This window comes from Maniola jurtina, chromosome 10 (assembly GCF_905333055.1).
Source record: "Maniola jurtina chromosome 10, ilManJurt1.1, whole genome shotgun sequence".
NCBI classification, from domain to species: domain Eukaryota; kingdom Metazoa; phylum Arthropoda; class Insecta; order Lepidoptera; family Nymphalidae; genus Maniola; species Maniola jurtina.
In genome coordinates, this window is record NC_060038.1 from 4,792,901 (window position 1) to 4,810,375 (window position 17,475).

Here is a 17,475-nt window from a genome sequence, read left to right on the forward strand (position 1 = left end):
GCGATTGTTGAACGTGCACTTGTACTTTGACGTCGGATGATTTTATTAGCCCTATTATCTATCTAAGCCTCCAACCAATAATAAACATTGCGTGCTAGACTACCAGGTATTAATTAAATCTGATAAACGGACACTCTGAGCTCAGCACTACAGAATACATCTCGAATATCCAATATAATAAAGTGAAACAAGAAACTATCAAAGTTAATAACAAGTGTAAATTAAAAATTTATAACACCCCCGACAAGTGCAGGTTACAGTAACTAGAAAAGAGCTGATAACTTTCAAACGGCTGAACCGTTTTTGTTGGATTAAGTATAGCTAAGAACACTCTCGATCAAGCCACCTTTCAAACAAAAAAAAAAACTAAATTAAATTCGGTTCATTAGTTTAGGAGCTACGAGGCCATAGACAGATACACAGATAGACACGTCAAACTTATAACAGCCCTCTTTTTATCATTAATAAAAAAACTAAGTAAAAAAACTAGGGGCAAAAAATTAGGTTGTCAAGTTATCCTAATTTTGTTTATTACCCTTATACGAACTTCTTGTTTGATCTCAGAAAGTTATTATTATAACTTAAAGTTACAGAAATACTTACATAAACGCCCATTAAATGCTAATGAAAATCCAGACAAATCACACTTCACTTAAAACTAACTATTCCACCTTGCAACCGCACTAAAGCACTTTAAAATATATCCATAACACATTAACCGAGATTTCAGTACCAATAACAGCAATTAAGATTCGCGAAACCGTACATTCAATCACTAAAAGCCGTTCGTAATCGAATCCAGTTATTGCCTCATGACATAAACCACGTTAAGCTTGCTTAAGATAAAAAAAAGAGTTCATATCATATCGGTTCGACGTCCGATCAACTCGACCGCTCACTTTTTACCAGAACACGTGTAACGTACACAAGCGCTGCCCTTACACTGACTGACTGACAATTGACATCGAACAGGAATTGATTGAAAAATTACCTGACGTAATTAACTTAAAGTAATTGACGGTTTTGATTAAGTAACACTTAAGTCGCTCGTTTATACTTTAAAATTATATATTATTCTGTCCAAGCAGGTCAAATAACCTATAGTAATTCGACCTGCTTTCGCATTTTTAATTTGTTCTTCGTCAATATTGGTTACGAGATATCAGATTTTATGGCTACTAAAATCAATAAAATTATGAATTTATTTACGATTGACGGAGGCTAAACTAAGAATATTAATATTGTTGGTGTCTAGTTCACATCTACTTTATACAAAGTTACTTCTATAAAAGAGGGAACGGCCACGATGCACGTATTGCTCCTAACTTTGTGGCCTGAGATTATCGCAAGTCATCTGCTGAGTCAACCGCAGATTGTAAATTCCCTACGTATACCTAAAGCTCTTACGAAAGACTAATGCGCTAAATAGTTCAGTTTAAGAAAGTCAACCCATACCAAGCAATTAAATACTCCCAGTTCTATTTTAAATGGATTTTTGACACATTCTCGCTTGATTACACTTATGATGGTAAGTACCTACATATTGAAGCAATTCGAAATGAAACAGATGGATTTTTTTTAATTGATCTTTTTTTTTTATAGAATATTAGCCATGTAAAATGACTAATATTCCCCTTTCCTCTCTAACTAAGCGTCAGGCTTGTGCTAGGAGTAGGTACGACAATAGTGCAACGGGCGGGGTTTGAACCGTCGACCTTTCGATTTTCAGTCCACTCCTTTACCGGTTGAGCTATTGAGGCTTTTTTGGTGCTTGCATTTGATTTTTGAGCATAAAAATGCCAATAAGGGGATGACTCTACACAACTACAATATAGGTATATTTTTCCAGGCCTTTCATCGTCAATTACTATAATAAGAGGTGATATCGCAAACCTGTCAATAAGTGAATTAACAGGGCTCTCTCCGTCACTCGTTTCATACAATCGTAGTTCCAATTTCATTTGAATATTAAGCAACCAAAGTCCATGAAATTTTGCAGATATATTCTAGAAACTAATATCTGTGTCTGTGGTGTTTTAGATTTTTCTAAAAATATGTAGTTATAAAATTACAGGGGCTCAAAGATTTGTATGAAAATTTTAAAGACCGCGTAACTTTGAAACCGAATATTTTAACAGAAATCTGGAAAACCACAGACATAGATATTTGTTTCTAGAATATGTCTGCAAAATTTCATGGACTTTGGTTGCTTAATATTCAAATGAAATTGGAACTACGATTGTATGAAACGAGTGGAAACGAGTGACGGAGAGAGCCCTCTTAAAAACTGGATCGACTGGAATATTCTAATTAATATTAATTGGTTTAACAAGTTATTAAAACGCCCATAAGTAAACTTAAAGAAGCAGATCGAGTAGGTACTTTTATTTTTAAAAGTGTTATGTATTCCTTTCTCATTCGGAATTTTAAGTTCTAAATATAAATCCCGTAATCGTAAAGTAAATAGTTTATTTTCTGCAAATATTTTATTATTTTCGTAGTAAATACCAATAAAACACATCAAAATGTCATCCTTGATAAAGGGAGACCTTTCTCATCGCTTACAGGTTAACACGACGACTGGATCCCAGTGACATTTAAAATCTATAGAAATTCATCGAAGTATTGGAGCCATCCGTGTAGGAAAACCACGACAGTCCAAGTTCAATAAATCTAGCTTATAAATCTATTCATTGTTCAAATTCCTCATCTTTACTCGTAAACCCGTAATCAATTGCATTTAAAATACAAGAAATATCGTATAGCTGGGGTTATTTAGGATATATTTACTTTAATGTGAATTAATTTTTATTAAGATAATATTACAGTAAAACTTAAAGCTAGCCTTATCTAATTACTATACAAATCATGCCCGCGTGTAATGGTGCTAAGAATACTGGCTGCAATTCCACGCTGGACAGCCAGGCTGATCCGTTGCGCAAAAATTGAGCGAGCCCTTCTGTCACACGAAAAATTAGAAATAAGTAAGTTTCAACCGGTAGCTACTCGAGTTCAGAAAAAAACCTTGAGCGAACTTCGAAGAACGGTCTGTGAATATTGTAAAAATCTTCTGAAAACTTAAACAACTTAGGCAGGGCCTTATTTACAAAACCAAAATCGCGCAATTTTCACAAGCAGTGTCTCTTCCTTACTCTTACTTAAAAAATATGCTGCCTCAAGGACCCAAAATATCAAAAAATTAACAAGAGTCTGTTCTTGATGTACCTATGTGCAAGTTGAGTCTACCAAGGTCCCGAGGACCCGTTATCGGGACAACGTCGTCACGAGCCCTTTGAAACGTGAACCCTTTGCTGTTACAAGTATGTTTATTTCCAGACATCGTTCAATGGGTCATCTTCGTGCTGTTTTTGATCAATCACTTAATTTACGACTTCTGAAGGCATGGCATCACGGACTATTGAGGTTAGAGCGCTTGGATGCTAAGCAAAGGCTCGAACGTTGCTATGTATTTATGTCACCTACTTTATATTTTGATCACGAGCACTTCAACGAAGGAAAGTATTATGAGGAAACTAAACCTCGAGAGAATTTTAAGATATTCCTGCTTAAAAACCGTAGTAGTGATAGGTTTAGTATCGATTTGTCTATTAAACAAAAGCTTTAATCCCAATCACCCATTTGAATTTTACACAAAGGAGGAGATTTTCGATTACGCGTGTATTTTTTTTTCTAAAATTTATATAAATAAGCTTCTAAGAATACAACAACAAAGTGAAAAGATCATTATCATCATCAGCTTATCTAACACGCTGGACAAGACTTTAACATGCCTTGTACAACATTATGGAGGACTCCCAGGCATGCAGGTTTCCTCACGATATTTTTCTTCACCGTTAAAGCATAATTTATTGATTAAAACGCATATAACTCCGAAAAGCTAGAGATGCGTGCCCCGATCGAACCCCCGACCTCGTGAATAGGAGGCGGGCGTCTTTACCACTAAGCTATCACAGCTCTCTTCTAAAAGTATGAAGATATAAAACGAATATTCTAAAGCTGAGAAGAATAAATCCGACCAGTGTAATATTATTTTTATTAAAGAGTAAAGTTTAGCACGAACAAGTGGATTACATTACCTTGCGACGTATCCATGTCCAATAAATAATGCTAATAACGTGTGCATTAATATTAAAACCATGGGTAAGCTGGGCAATTAATTGGCTTCTCATGTTAAAAGCTCGGTAGGAATAGCTCTGAGCTATTTTACAGAATTTCTAATTTCATTATCCATGTAGAATGTAATGGTATACTGTTAACGTTAGTGGAGTAGTAATTTTGTTATTTACTGGAATTGAATTTAATTTCCTATGGTTAATATTGCATGGACCAAGAAGTTGTTATTAGCGCAAATGTGATCGGAAACGTGTATAATTCAAACAAAATCTTTTAGAAACTCTGAAACATCAAAGCTATTTCTGGTAAATCCCTTACTTAATGGTTGTTCTTCTTCCCAAAAAATAATTAATTAACCAGTAAGAAAGAAGGAGATGACTGTATGATGTATCATACATAACTAACTACTACCTAACTATACTAATCCACGTGGACTAACTACATAATATTATCCTAACTTATACAATTTTGACACTCAATGGAGTTATAATAATATGATTGTGTCAATGCACTAATTAGTTAAAAAACGTGCCAAATATTTAAACTTATGCAATAAAAATAATATAAAACTATTTCGAGCCTGACTACATTCATTAGTATTGATATTGGGTGCATATTTATCGTTCTCATTCAAACTAAAAGTGAAAGGTAAATAAAATGGTATTTGCATTGGTTGTACTAACCAATTAATTGATAGATCAATTGAATTATTTACTCAGAATGTGCATAACCGGTCTGCATTTAATATAATCGACTCTGATAATATTAAGTGCGAAATTGTCTGCAGAGAAAGTGTCTGTTTTTTGGGGCAACTTCAAAAGTTTCAGTCCTATTAATTAATATTATTACTATCGAGATATTGTATCAAACCTTTCAATTTTACAAATTGTTATCAATATAATTGAAGCCTCTAGATACGATTCAATTGTCAATATAATTTGTTTAATTTCATTAATATTTACTTGACTTTTTACTCTTTTTTTATAAAATATCTTGATTCTGAACCTTGATAACTCAATTATTTATTATTATTGTATTATTCATTACGACTTTCGGTTCTATTTCCAATATGAAATTAATGTTATACTGTTATTACTGTTAGGTATACTGTTGACGATTCTTTATTCAAACCTTTGATACTAAATAATATAATTAAATTGTATTATGAATTGTTAAAAAACGGGCCGAATTGAGCAAAACCTCCTTTTTGAAAGTCGATAAAAAGCATTGATAGACATACTAAGCCTTCTTTCCGGAAACCTTGCATGCCTCAGAGTTTTCCATAATATTCTCAAAGGTGTGTGAAGTCTGCCAATCTGTACTTGGCCGGCGTGGCTTAAATTCTTCTCATTTTGAGAGGGACCCGTGCCCAGTAGTGGACCGGCGATAGATTGATCATGAATCATGATGAACTGTTGTTACTTTGGCTAAGTAAGCTGCATTGAATGGTTTCGATTTCGTTTCCAATACAAAATTGTCGTGTCTCTTTAGTTCAAAGGCGAGGTCGGCACATTTGGCCCGGCACGATAATGTCGCGGTTACAAAAGTCACGCGCCTTGTTCAAAATCAGATTTGCGAACAAAAAACCGGCCAAGTGCGATCAGACTCGCGCACCCATAGTTCCGTGCTCGGATATTTTTCCTACATTTTGCACGATAAATCAAAAACTATTATGCATAAAAATAAATAAAAATCATCTGTTTTAAAGTGTACGGGTAAAGCTTTCTCATATGATACCCCATTTGGTAATCCCATCTTACTTTGAAAATTGAAAATACTAATTATTATTTGTTCTTTTGCCACATTTGAGGATTTTTTCCTTTACTTGTGCTATAAGACGTAGGTAGGGTCACGTAGGTAGACGGACAGACAGACAGACAACAAAGTGATCCTATAAGGGTTCCGTTTTTCCTTTTGAGGTACGGAACCCTAAAAATATAGAAACTTTAAGCAGAGTAATTTGGTCCAATTACTTCGGTGAGCTGTGGGCTGTGGAATTTTTTTAAAGTTTTGTTTTGGTGGTTTTATTTTCCTTTGCCAAAATTTAACTTAGTTTGTACCGAGTCCCAATAATATTAGTTTTCTTTTAATTTTTATTATCCAGTATGTATTTAATGTACCAAGTAATAATATGTGCAGCAGCAGTTATTTTAATAATTTTTAATTTCATTTGAAATAGAAAATATACTTATTAGATATATTATGTATGTAATCCGGTTTCGCCGTTATTGTTGTTATTGTGTTTCTTATAAAAATATAGTTTTACCATAGAGGTTTAATATTTTACGTGGTAGTTCTGAAATTAACAAAATTCTAAGCCAGCAAGGCTTAGATTTTTTTACTGTACTTAACCTACCTATTATCTACTTTTGAGTGCAATGAAAACGAAAACTCCAGAAAGTGGTGTATTTATACCTATAGGCGAAATAAAGTGGTTAGTCAAGCCATGGTTTTTGTTTTGAGTTTTTATAGTTTAGTAGTATAGGTAAGTTTTTATTAACATTAACTAATAAGTCTTTGATCATTGCTATTAATCTTTACAATTAGTTTGTTATGGAGAAATATAAATAAGAATTGTTATGCCATAAAGGCCAGCAATTGTCAAAAATTAACAAAATTATTTATAACTAGCTGTGCCCGCAACTTCGTTCGCGTGGAATAGTGACTTTTCGCGCTTTATATAGCCACGGACGCTCAGGCGCGAGGCGCCGTGATTCTTTAAATTGACATAACTTTTTTATTTATGAACCGATTGACATGAAATAAACACTAAATCCTAAGTGAAGCTTACTACAATATATTAGTGAAAACCGTATCTAAATCGAATAAGCCGTTTCTGAGATTAGCGTGCACAAACACACAGACAAACAGACAAACAGACAAAAAAAAATTAATTACAATTTCGGGTTCGGCATCGATATAATAACAACCCCTGCTACTTTTTTTTTATATATTTCCATTGTACAGACACCATTTTTCTACAATTTTATTATATGTATAGACTAGCTTAAGCCCGCGACTTCGTCCGAGTGGAATACACCAATTTCAAACCCCTATTTTACCCCCTTAGGGGTTGAATTTTAAAAAATCCTTTATTAGCGGATGCCAACGTCATAATAGATCTGCATGCTAAATTTCAGCCCAATCCGTCCAGTGGTTTGACCTGAGTGTTGATAGATCAGTCAGTCAGTCAGTCGGTCAGTCAGTTAATCAGCAATCAGTCAGCTTTTCCATGGATGGACTTAAATATAATGTAAAAAAAAGCATGCTAATGGTCTTTGCGGCGGGTAGCATTTCTCCCAGCTATGTACCTCCAGTGAGACTGTACGGTGCAGAGCTGGTTAGGGTGCCCAAATTCACATACCTGGGTCATGTGGTTACAGCAGACATGAAAGATAACTGTGACATAGATAGGGAACGGAGGGCGTTGGCGGTTAGAGGGAATATGATAGCTCGCAGATTTGCACGTTGCACAAAAGAAGTTAAGGTCACTTTGTTCAAGTCCTTTTGTCAGAGCTTCTACACGTGCAGTCTGTGGGTTGACTATACCCAAAAATCTATAAACGCTCTCCGAGTCCAGTATAATAACATCTTCAGAATAATGTTGGGACTGCCTCGATACTGTAGCGCGTCCGGTATGTTTGCGGAGAACCGTGTAGACGGTTTCTTCGCAATAATGCGGAAACGGATCGCCTCAATTAAAAGCAGGCTGGAGAGAAGTCCCAACATTATCCTGAAGGTGATAGCAGACAGACAGGACAGCGCTCTCAAAGCGCACTGGATGTCTGCATTAGTTAATAAGTATATTAATTATATTAACTAACATAGAATAAGTTTCTTACTAACATACATTACATTATAATTTAGTTACTAACATAGGTTAAGATGTTTACTAACATAATATTGTGGGCCTGTGTTGCTTAAATAAATAAAGATATTATTATATTATTATTATTTCCTTTTGTTCATATATATGATAGAAATCAGTAAAAGTACCTATCCAAGAAACAATATTGTATACCTAAAGGGCTTTCATTTTTAGCGTTAGTAGATATTCTATGCACGCTTTCTAATTCAATAATCTGAATCACAAAAGAGCATAAACCAAACTCATAGAACCTAACCTTATTGGACTACATGGACCTATAAGGTTTCTTGTCGATCTAACTTCCCATTGTAAGATTCCCATACAAAAGTACCTACCTAAGTATGACCTAAGTAGTAGCTATTTATAAAGGTGATCGTAAACTAGGAGACGACCCGGAAAAGCTACATACGATGCATTTTTCCACGACTGCGAAAAAAAACGAATGAAATGTTTTCAGGGTGTATAAGTACGTGAGTTTCTTTACTCCATCATAACTTCTAAATACCTGAACTGATTTGGATATACGGGGTATCGTTAGAATCCTTATACCTATCCGAGTGACACTGGAATAAATTTTTTGAATAAAATTCAATAAGGCGGAAATACGGCACTATTTTCAAATGTGAAAATTTTCACTTTTTAGTTCGTTTATTGGCAGGGCAGTCGTGTTTTTAATTTATTTTTATAACAAACTTGTTAATTCCAAAAACGCGTGTGATGAAAGATTTAGCTGCATAAGGTGCGTCCAAGAATTGATGTTAACGATTACTGCAGAGGTCACTACTGACGTGACTGCTAACGCATTTTTCCCGATTCTGTTAATGTCATTTGAAATTTTAGTACAGAAACAAGCATCTCTTGGCGGTTCTTGTGCCGCCAAGTGACGCATGTTGCGCTAGTGTGCGATCTCCTTTATTTCACTTATGAATACGGCAGATAAAGCCGTTACTTAGCATCTGCTCGCTTAAGAAAGCCCCGCACGTTCTGTTATTGTTCCCGTGTTTACAATACGTCTTCATAATGCGAGTGCATGCATAAAATCGTAAAACAAAGGCCTCATAAACAATCCTTGCAGACTGACAATTTTGCATTAAGAGATATTTTCATAAGCTTACTCAGGGTATCTTTGACTTTTCTGGTGAAGCTTCTATGCCTGTAATTACCTACCCTTAAGAGGGCTCTCTCCGTCACTCGTTTCATACAATCGTAGTTCCAATTTCATTTGAATATTAAGCAACCAAAGTCTATGAAATTTTGCAGACATATTCTAGAAACTAATATCTGTGTCTGTGGTGTTTTAGATTTTTCTAAAAATATGTAGTTTTAAAATTACAGGGGCTCAAAGATTTGTATGAAAATTTTTGAGACCGCGTAACTTTGAAACCAAATATTTTAACAGAAATCTGGAAAACCACAGACATAGATATTAGTTTCTAGAATATGTCTGCAAAATTTCATGGACTTTGGTTGCTTAATATTCAAATGAAATTGGAACTACGATTGTATGAAACGAGTGACGGAGAGAGCCCTCTTAAACTTTTGAACGGTTTAATTTTTTAAGATAACAACATGAAAGTTGAAAATGTGATCATACTTTTTAGTGGAACTTTGATCAAAATTGGAACGAGATTTGAGTAGATTTATAAGTACATAATTTTATGCTTTAGAACTGTGTAATTTTTGTTTCAATCTTTCCGATGTATTTGCGTGATGCACAGACACAATATTTACCTATGCGTTATATTTTTATAATTACTACTCGTATCTAAGACGAAAATGTGACGCGCTAACTGAGAAAAATGTAATACTAACATCCTGCAGCTTCTCTCACTCTATTATACCTATAGGTACATGAAAGGCATAGATCTCTTGTGCAAATCTGGCAATAGCATTTCCCAGTAATCTCATTTTCTGAATAAAATACCTATTTAATTTAATAACAAATTACTTTTACCATGAATATCGATTTCTACTTCGTCGAACTGATTTTGAAATAAGTAGTTAGGCATAGATTTCAAGACAAAAACAAAGTTAGAGTAAATCTTAGAAGTGATTAGGCAAAAGGCATGTTTCGTTGAAGTAACAGACAAATAAATATATGTATTTAGGCTCCCCATTCAGCATTCAACTATGTTATTCTCTAAAACACTGTATGTAGCCGTTGAGTTCGCCGTCGAAATAATAATAGGTATATATTTTTATTTCATTTTAAGTTGTAGATTTTTTCTAAATAGTAGGTTTCTAAACCGGTGGTACTTAGTCAATTTACAGTATAAGGTAGCTAACTTTTATAGCTGCCTTTAAAAAAAACAGTCTATTAAACTGATAGTTTAGTTATTGAGTTGAAGTAATCGATAACTTACAATTAAAAACTGCGTAACCGATGTCACAGTCAAAATGTTCTCTTTCGCTTTTCGAATTATGATGGAAAATATTGTTTCGTTGTTGGTGTCACTGACAAAATACAAATGTTACATTTTCATCTGAAACAACATCACAAACGGATTTACTTACAGCTCAGCATAATGCCTTGAATCATATACGCCAACACGCATAAAATGCAGGGCGCTGATTTTCAGCGGTGACCCGGGTGACGTCACAGCTACATTAGTAAAAAAGAATTTCTCAATTCGACGCATATTTCTTTCAAAAAAATTTCGTTTCGTCCTTTGAAAGCGAGGCTGCGTGGTTAGAGAATGGGACTGTAGAGTAGCCTGGCGTAATCATTTACAGTTAAGCTCGGACGTTACAATGTCTCGTTTGTTACTAATATTCCGTAACTAGGATTTGTGCCTTTGCTACAATATGACAAGTGCTCTAATATTTTAAACGACAAAGAATAGCATTTCAGCGATTATGCTAAAGAGAACTAGATATAAGCCTAACTATAAAGCTGTAGCGTTATTGGCGTCGATTTTGATGTCTTTCTCTATTCTAAAAGAGTATCTGCATCTTTCAATATTGCCTAATAAAGGACAAAAAATAATTTTAAATTAACAACTTAAAATTTTAATGCTACTCTACAAATTCAAACAGTAAGCGCAAGATTAGCACCTAAAGTCACGATGTTTGACAGTTTTAAATTAAAATAAGTTTGTCTGTCCTTTTCTTATTAGATAAGTATGAATAAGATGCGAACATTCTAAAATATGATAGCAATCAAGCTAAAAGTAGGAGCTTAGTAATAAAAGTGGTAGGCACCTTAGTCTTAGATGCGGTCAAAGCCATGATTATTATAGTTGAAAATAAAGGAGTCTGGATAGTAAAAGGAACCGTTGTAAGAGAGAAATAAATAATTCCAGCTTCATTAAAGTGAAGATAAAGATTATTATCAGGAAATTCATAAAGTGTTCACTAAAGTTTGCTATAAGTAGCAACCTTCTCACAGTAAACTATTTCTTAATGACTAAAGGTCCTCAGGTCATGTAAACAGTGGAGATATCTGAGCATCATTATTTTAAAATTGTTTCAATAGTGAATCAATTACAATATTTATTAACAATCCCAGGAGAGAACTGCATTGTTTAAGAGTTTATGTTAATAGTTAGAAACAAACAATAGCATTAAATCAACAAGTGAATCCGGAACGATACCAAACAAGTCTAGTAACACAATATAAATCATAATAGGTACCTAGCAACTAAAATGCCGTTGAAATGTTGCTTCTATTTTCTTTTATTGATTTAGATCAATTAATTAAATCATTGTTACGAATTTAATGGATCGAATCGGGTTGTGGTTGTTAGTGTACCCCTAGAAGCGAAAATTTCCAGAGAAGAAAACGTTAACGCTACTTATAAGAGGTCAACTCGTACATTCAAGGGTGGATGGACACTAGTTGAAGATGTTGATTTTATTTAACCCCCGACCCAAAAAGAGGGGTGTTATAAGTTTGACGTGTGTATCTGTGTATCTGTCTGCGGCATCGTAGCTCCTAAACTAATGAACCGATTTTAATTTAGTTTTTTTTGTTTGAAAGGTGGCTTGATCGAGAGTGTTCTTAGCTATAATTCAAAAAAATCGGTTCAGCCGTTTGAAAATTATCAGCTCTTTTCTAGTTACTGTAACCTTCACTTGTCGGGAGTGTTATAAATTTTTAATTTACAAGATATGGGTAATTGATCAAGAAAGTAAAGCCCATAAACTCGGCATCTTTTTGTAAATGATAAAGATTTCGGTACTTTGGAATTTTGTTGCAACTAAAATATCGAAGATATTCTCTACAGGATAAAACCTCTTCAAAGATCGGGCTCAAAAGTCAGACGGCTTCCGTATACTAAGGTCAAAAGCCACAAATATCACGATTCGGAATATGAAATGTATTGAAAGACGTGTTTGTTTTTAAAGAATATTAACCCTGTTATATGGTCATTATTTAAAAATAAATAAATATACTTTAATTTGGGACTATAAGCTAGGCGCAAACACAGTACATAGGATGGAAACAGATGAAATAAAATACTAATACTAATAAAAACTTAAATACTTACCTAAATATTTAACTAAAACTTAACTTACTGAGCTTTCCATGCATTTCCTTTCTCTCATTACCTACCTATCTCATTATTTACCTTTCTTCTCCAGGCTCAGAATAGAGCTTGTAAGAGAAGTAGATACGACAATACTGCAATAATTGAGGTGTGAACCTTCTACAAATTCGGTTACAGTCCGCTCTCTTAACATTTTTACTATTAAGGCTTCAAAAGAATTTGTTAATATAAATTATGAACCAGTTCAGCTCAGTAGAAAGAGTGGGTACAGTTAAAAGATATTGCCGTAACAAGTAGGAGGCAGTAAACTGGCTATTGGCAGGCACTGGCATTACTAAAATGGTACCTTTTCTGTACTTCACCAATGAGCCACGCCCACGTCCCTCGACCAATAGACGAATAAATAACCAATAAATAAGCTAGATTATTTAGTTGTACGTTGAGCTCAGATCTGAACCTGTTTCCATTGGCCGAAGACAAACTATCCAATAAATTTATATCGGTCGCTTTGGAAACATCAATAAGTGCTCTTCCATATTATCCGATCCGATATTGTACCCATGTAAAAGTTGCTGTCGTAGATCTAAAGGTAAACACATTTTTTTGATAGTCCATTAAAGTTGTTGTATTTTTCTCAATCACTTTTGACTAAACTTAAATTACTTATTCCCCAAGGCAAAATGGTGAATTTTAATGCGAAGTCCCAATTTGTGCAAAATTAAGCGTTGGCTGCTGTTTCGTATTAATTGCACCGATTGGTCTGGCCGACATTATTTGGAAGTAAGATGCTTTTTTTGGAATATCTCTAATACGAGAGAATCGCATTGCCATATGCTTCGCAAGAATGTTGGATACTTATTCATATTATATCTTAGGCCCCAAGGATCGGGTACCGATATCGTATCGGACATTGTGCAAATGCTCTGTTATGAAGCACTATGAGGTCGGCTGACAACTTGACAACAGCATGGACTGGTTTTTGTTGAAAGCAAGTCGAAAGCTTATGGCTAAAGCATCGTGTATTGAAGTGTCAGTTATTACTTACCGTCATGTGTTCTTTCCATGTTATCCTGTTGTTTGTAGTAATAGATTTTTATTGCCGCTCAAGGTACATGTATTATGTAGAGTGTGGACAGGTTTACGACACAAAATTTCCATTAAGATTTTCACAAGGCTTGCAATCGTTGTATTGAATAAGTTACCCCTCCTTGACGATCTCTCTAGCACTGTAGTCTCTTATATGGGACGTATCAGGTTCGATTTCCGACTGTGATTTCATCATCATCATCATCATAACTCATCGCCGGCCCACTACTGAGTACGGGTCTCAGAATGAGCAGGGTTTAGGACATAATCAGCAATGCTGGCCAAGTGTGGATTGGCAGACTTCACACGACTTTGAGAATATTAATGGAGAACTGAAGTTAGTGATAAGCACACATTATATTATATGAGATCGCAGTCGAGTATTTGTTATCGTAAAGTACCTAGGCGAGGAAGTTAACTAAGAGAAAATAATAATTAACTGCTTAATGAGACCTGAAGTTACCGTATTACGTGGTATTACGCACGCGGACCTCGCAAGGAATGAGTGATAGGTAACATTTTCCTTACTTTTCTTTTACGTGTCTACAGGACTGCAGAGTCAGGATAATCATCTCTTATTAGAGCATATTTCCTGCTATCTCTTACATTCATTTTAATTTTCACTGCTATTAAAACGGTGAAGACGACCGCTAGGAAGGCAATGTTTTAGGACCTCCATTTGTAATTGAAAAGCTAGGACATTTTCAAAAGCAGGGTTCGAAAGTGAATATGTGAATGTTATATGTATGGCAGCTTTATGACATACATTAAAAATTGTAAACAGGAAGAAGTATTGCAAGGTAGGAAAAAAAAATACTTGTACTTAAGTATAGATTGTTACGGCTATACTCAGTATTTAGTCGATATAAGCCCAAAAAATTTCGAACCCATGTGGGTCCTTTTTCAAAAGGATTTTTTTATGTATATGGTATATCACTCATGATAGTTAAAACGTTAAAATATTATTACTTAGTTCGCTGAAAAAGTACTGAAAATAACATTAAGATATACCTATAAAGAATAAATGAAACGGGTGAGCGGATGGGCTATGAAAAAGTAACAAACAGAAGACATTCAAACTTTCGCATTTATAATAATATTAAGTACTAGAGAATACACGCGACTTCGTCCGCGTGGATTTAGGTTTTTTAAGATCCCGTGGCAACTGTTTGATTTTCCGGGATAAAAAGTTGCCTATGTCAATTACAGGGATACAAGCTACCTCAAAATGCTAGCTAAACTGTTGGGCCGTGAAAAGGTAGCAGACAGACAGACACAATTTCGCATTTATAATATTAGTATGGATGGATGAATAAGCGTGGTGAGGCGTGAGGACACCTGTGTCTATTCGATAGACCAAATATAGCGTTAGTTATAAATACCCACGCATGGTAGTGCCCTTGCAACTTCTAAATATTAACGAAGTTAGAAATACAAGCAAGAACAAGCACTGTTTATGAATATTTTGTTATAGACAAGGACATATCCTCAGGAGAATAGTAAACTAGTTAACACTAGTCTTTATTCCTCTCGCAAGTTATGTTCAGCTACACAGTCCGCCTACGTGCCGCTTGTATAAACTGCGATTCGTTATACAGAGCTGCGACAGAGACGGCAGGTGGCTCTGTAACATGGACAGGTAAAGATATTGTAGTATGGGTAAATAATTTTTATCTTGATTTAAATCTGGGATCGGTGAGAACTCTAGGGACCAAATCGAAGCTTGTTTATGTACCTAAAAACTACAAAACATACTTTCTTTTTTGGCGTCTAAACTCCTGCTTTATTATTTAATTGGCTCATTTTCTGCGCAAAGTATCAGCCTGGCTGGCCAACGCAGGAATGCAGACTGTATTCTTGGCATTTTTACACGCGGGCATGATTTATACAGTAATTTAGACAAGGCTAGTTGTAACATTTCAAATATATAAAAAAAAACTACAACCTGCCACCTTTCAATAATTTGATTGGTCGACAACCACACGTAGGGTGTTGTCTAATGTCTATATCGACAACACACATTTCAGCTTTGTGGGAAAAATTCGATTAGCAAAACCGTGGTTGTCAAGTTGTCAAGATGGACGTAGCCTAGATACATAATTATTTATTTGAAAATGATGTTTTGGAAAACTCAGATACTTTGGATCGTAGGCGCGATCTTTTCTAGTTACTTCACTTGTCGGGGGTGTTATAAATTTTTAATTTACACTTGTCTATGACAGATATCGCGAATCATTGACTGTAGGTACCACTCGCTACTTTTGAATAGCAACGCCCCCAATAGCAAACGAAGTGTCCACTCTGTCACCTCACTACTAACATCGAGCATTGTACTAGTTACAGAGTGGAGTCGACCATAGAAGGCAAGGATTGCGGTTGATTACGCATTTAGCGCGTGATTCATTTGACAGTTCAGCTAAGCTTTGGATACGGTTCCCGTTTTGCTTCTTTTTCATTCCGTCGTATTAGGATTCCTAAGAGCGTAATGATGCCTGTCAACCGTTTTGATTTATCACCAGTTTCTGACACTTCCGTGGTGTCTTCCTTGTGTAAAATAGGTATAGTCGGTAGGTCCGGCGTTGGACTCGAATGGAACCGTCTTTTAGCTTCATATTCTTTGACATACCTAGGTATATGATTGTAATTGGTATATTGAAAATAATACTCAGAGAAGACTCAATGGCCAACACATAAAGACGGAATGAAGTGGAGGTAAGTCTTATTGTACTATATTATCTGCACTTCGTCATACGGTTGAAATTAATATAGGTATACCTATTTAGCGATAAGACCGCCTTATTGTTTTTTTTTTTGTTTTTTTTTTTTATATCTTGTCATTTGTGTTTTGCGGTGCAATAAAGTATAACCATAGATACATACCTACTGAAAAAAATTATGGAAGACGCTCAAAGGGCGCTGGTGGAGTGACGCACCCAAAGTTTGAGCCAAAGGAAAATGCTGAGCGTTAGCTCAGTTCCACTCTACTCTGCGGGTGTGTGTTGCGCTTACCCAGTTTGTTAAACTTTTCAATAGCAACTGCTAATGTGTTTGAAGACTAAATCGAAATCCCGCGAGGCACAACAAAGCCGAACAGGAAACAAATCAATCAAACGGTATTTGATATTCAGAATTGAACAAAAAGTGCAATACCTCATAAGTAATTCCGGACACAACATCGAAAGCTAAGGTACGTTGACGTAAGAAGTTTGACGGCCAAACAGCGATGAAGCATTCAAAAGACTTCAACGCGCTGCGCTGAGATAACATTTACGCAAATTGAGGCGTGATGTATGGTGGTAGCTATTACTTCTCTACATAGCTTAGTTTGGGTCATCATATTGTTATGGCTAATCACACATTTTATGTAGAAATATGAAACACACATTTAATGTTTTAGGTATTTTAAGCACAAGTGTAAATTAAAAATTTATAATACCCCGACAAGAGAAGGTTACAGTAATTAGAAAAGAGCTGATAACTTTCAAACGGCTCAACCGATTTTCTTGGATTATAGCTAAGAACACTCTCGATCAAGCCACTATTCAAACAAAAACAAACTAAATTAAAATCGGTTTATTAGTTTAGGAGCTGCGGTGCCACAGACAGATACATAGATACACACGTCAAACTTGTAACTCCCCGCTTTTTGGGTCGGGGGTTAAAAATCCGTTAAAGAGCCTATACGAATACAATCGTTTTAACTAGTAACCTTCCTGCTCGTTCCTCGATAACAACCTGTAGTGCAAAACCAAGCCAAGCCAAGCTCCCCGTGGGTAATTAATTCAATTGTCTCAGATATAATGCAAGTTATCTCGACGCAAAAGGCCACCGGGAACATTCCGAATTGATTCATTAGATATTTGATTAATCCCGCTGATATGCACGCTCGATATGCAA

General features: G+C 35.2%; 1 protein-coding gene across 3 annotated transcripts in view; it reads right to left on the reverse strand.

Annotated features, from left to right (window-relative positions):
• LOC123869008 (cadherin-99C) overlaps positions 1–17,475 on the reverse strand; it is a 175,002-nt gene that overhangs the window by 73,308 nt on the left and 84,219 nt on the right. For 2 of the 3 annotated variants that reach the window (XM_045911730.1, XM_045911726.1), the window contains exon 1: positions 604–931. The exons of the other annotated variant lie outside the window; for it this stretch is intronic. The gene's annotated coding sequence lies outside the window, so the exon portion shown is untranslated. Of the gene's footprint in view, positions 1–603; positions 932–17,475 lie in introns of those variants that run through there. 3 annotated transcript variants of the gene reach the window in all.